Genomic DNA, 3,828 nt, shown 5'->3' with positions numbered 1-3,828 from the left:
GTAGTCTGAACTTTTGCCTTAGGATCAATAATGGGCATTGCCAAAGATGGCGGTCATTTTTTGAAAGGTGGCCATTTTGAATTATTGTACTTGCCTGCCTTCGTTTCTGAAGTTTCTTCTTCAGATGGACATTTTGGGTTATTGCATGTGGCAATCTTTGCTTCTAAAGTTTTTTTTTCAGGTGACCATTTTTTGAGTTATTATATTTGTCAGCCTTGGCCTCTAGGATTTCCTCCTCTGATGACTCATTTTTATTTGGCTCTTGTAGAGCCTTAAGGTTGTTTTTGTTTCTTAGTTTTTTAGATTTTTGGGGTTTTGTCATGCTTTTGGGGCTTTTAACTTCTTCCTCACTATCTAGGGAAATAAGATCCTCTCCCTGTTCTTTTTCAATTTTAGAATCCTTGGTTAGATCTGAGGTGACTATAGCCTCCTCCTGGGGTTGATCATTTTGCATGATCTGCTCTCCCTTAGCGACCATAACTTCTATTAAGCTCTGAATGGATATTTCATGTTGACTAAGCTTTTGTCCCATTATTAACCATATTTAAAATAAAACATAAGTAAATACTTACCAGGATGTCTTCTCTTTGTCTTTCTATGTTTTTTACTGGCCTTTCTCAGGATGAGTCTATGCCATACCCTTCTGGACAAGTCTATGCAGTCCCCTTCTGTTTTCCACCAGCTTTTCTTGCTTGCTCTGCACTGGAGCCTTCCTCACGAGCTCTTCACTGGATCCTTGTACCCAAGTCCCTGTTCAGGCGCCACATGTCCCAACCCATGGGACAGTCTAACAGGTTCTCTGGGGGAAGGAGTGAGAGATGGGACAAACATACGTACACACACTACGAGGTACTGATCGAGTCTTCTTTTTCTTCTTCCATTTATTGAGGAAAAATGGTGAGCTATATACAGCTGGTGGGCACCAATTGGTTGCCCAAAATGCAAATGAGATAGAACAGTATGAACCAATCATTGATGTGGGTGGATCTCTCCCGTTGCCTAGAAATCCAACCACTTCCAGGGAGAATGGTTGGTCACATGATTTCTAAGAAATGGTTTGTTCAGTAAGGAAGTGAAAACTAATGGTTTCCAAGATGGTGGATAGCTCAAAATGGTGGATAGCTCAAGATGGCTTCCATATGCAGTGACCTCCACAAGCCAGAAAGCATATCTTAAAATGCTCAATATTCCTCATTGTAAGGGAGATGCAGATCAAAACCACAATGAGATACCACCTAACACCAGTCAGTCTGGTGGAGATTAAAAAAAACAAATAATAAGTGTTGGAGGGGATTTGGTGAAAGGGGAACACTCCTACACTGTTGGTAAGAATGTAAATTGGTCCAGCCACTGTGGAGAATGATATAGAGGTCCCTCAAAGACCTTCAAATAGAACTACAATATGATCCAGTAATCCCATTCCTGGGTATCTACCCAAAGGACAGGAGAGCCCTCAGTCAGAAAAGCGCTTGCACAACTATTTTAATTGTAGCATTATTCACAAATGCTAAGACATGGAACAAACCCAAATGTCCACAAACTGATGAAAAGATTGAAAAATTGTGGCATAGGACCAGCAGTTAGTGTAATGGCTGTGTCACTGGACTCCAATGTAGTTGAACACAGTTCAAGTTCCGGAATTGGTGACTTAAACTCACACCAGGTTCATGTGTGTGCGTGCCCAAGATCCCAAGAGGAGAATGGAGGAAACCCCCCTGGGGGGGCTGATTTTTGCTTTCTGTCTCTCTGTCTCTCTCTGTATTTCTGGTGAGTGCACGCCCCCTATAGCAAAACAAAACAAGCAAACAAAAACAAAACAAAACAAAACAAACAAACAAAAACTCTCAAAGAAAAGAAAAGAAAAGAAAAATTGTGGCACATATACTCCATAGAATACTATTCAGCCAGAAAAAAAAAAAAAAGAAAAAAACAAGGCCCTGGAATTTGATAGTAATTGGAGAAATTTGGAAGATATGGTACTGAGTGAAGCAAATCAGGCTATGAAAGAAAAACATTGTCTGTTTCCACTTAACATATACCTACTGTCTGCACTTTGTGGTAGAGACTGAAAGATTGGAGAACATAAAAGTATTAAAAATTGTAATGGACACTAGAGACAAAGTGGAAAGAGAGTGTGAGAGGAAAAGAGTGTAGGAAATTTGGGGGAAAATGAAGAGGTAAGAAACTTGTGGTTTATTATCTGTTAATGAGGATGTGTATGGTGGTCTCAACTGGGATGGACTAAAGTGTAAATCATGCTGGGTAAAGTGTCTTCACAATCTAAATGATGTATAGTGATTTAATGTATGAAAATAACTAAGGATATAGTGATTGATTAGATGCTCTCCTAGTTTTTGTGTAATTTAAGTTATTTTATGAATAAGGAGGAAAATTATGCTGCTGAAAAATAAATTAGTAAAAAAATTTCAAATAGTTTTAACTAGTGTGAACATATGATGTAACATCTAACCTGGAGAATTTTTAAATAGAGCACTATCAATAATACACTATGGGCCAGCCCCAACACCAGTGATCCTGGCTGGCTAGAACTGGGAGGAGAATTGAAGACTCTGTCTTTCTTTCTTGCTTCATGGAAATAAACAAACTTACTATTAATGATGATGATGATGACCCTGTGATAATAGGCATAACCAAGAATTTCCCAGGAGCAGTGAAGATGTTGGTTTCACATCAGTGATGAGCCTTCCTCATTTCTGTATAGCTTATGGAAAATTGTGTACTTTGAAAAATCACATAGTATAACTAATTAGAAAAAGAGATTTAAGTAACTTTGAAAACAATGGAGAATTATTTGAAAATAGATTGTTGGTGTATGGGTTATTATAAATGGGTATATATAAATGCCATATGAGTAATTATAATGCAACTCTTTACTATACTACCAATTTAGAGAAGCATCTTGTAATGTTAGCATTTAAAAAAGAAATTTAAGGAGTCAGCATGTGGCATGACAGTTAAGGCACTGGATTCCCACATGGTTGACCATGGTTCTAGTTCTAGACCTGGTGGCTTGCTCTCTCACTTTCTCTCTCTCTCTCTCTCTCTCTCATCAAATTTAAAAAACAATAAATTAATTAAATTAAACAATTACTTTTTAAAAAGAAACTTAAAGTTTAGAGTTATGAAAAAAAGAAAACTCAAAATTGGTCTTAAACATACATTGTAATTGATTAATAAGGATAATAAATAACAAGACATCTAGAAGTAATTTATACTGATTTTGAATCCATGTAGACTGATTTTTGAAACTGTCCTTTTAAATACTTCTTAAAAATGTAAAAATCTTCAAAGTATTTTACTTAAAGGATTATCTGTGGAATTCCTAGAAGACTTTACATCAAATATGTTTTTTTTTTCTTTTTTTTAGAGAGATTTTTGCTATAAGGCACATGTCCTTGCTGGAGAGACAAAGAGAGAAAGAGAAAGTGAGAAATCACCCCCTAGTGAAGAAGGCCACACTACAATCCCTTCCCCACCCCTTTTGTGATTTTTGCCATGCACACACATACACCCTAAGTTTAAGCTGCTGGGTCCAGGACTCAAACCACGGTTGACCATGTGGGAGTCTAGTGATGTAACCATTACTCCATCTGTTGGCCCCTTTTCTCTTTAATTTGATATAGGTCATTTGTGCTCACTGGAGAGAGACAGAAACAACCCCTTCTCTTTCATTCCTCTCTTGGTATGTCAGGCATGCACACACAGATGCCTAGCATGTTATTCATGCTGCTGATTGGAGATTTGAACTGTGAAGTAGGCCATGTGGGATTCAGCTGCATTAACCATCTTGCCACCAGCTGGTGCAAA

This window comes from Tupaia chinensis, unplaced genomic scaffold (assembly GCF_000334495.1).
Source record: "Tupaia chinensis unplaced genomic scaffold, TupChi_1.0 Scaffold000470_1, whole genome shotgun sequence".
Taxonomy (NCBI): domain Eukaryota; kingdom Metazoa; phylum Chordata; class Mammalia; order Scandentia; family Tupaiidae; genus Tupaia; species Tupaia belangeri.
This window is presented reverse-complemented; position numbering follows the sequence as displayed.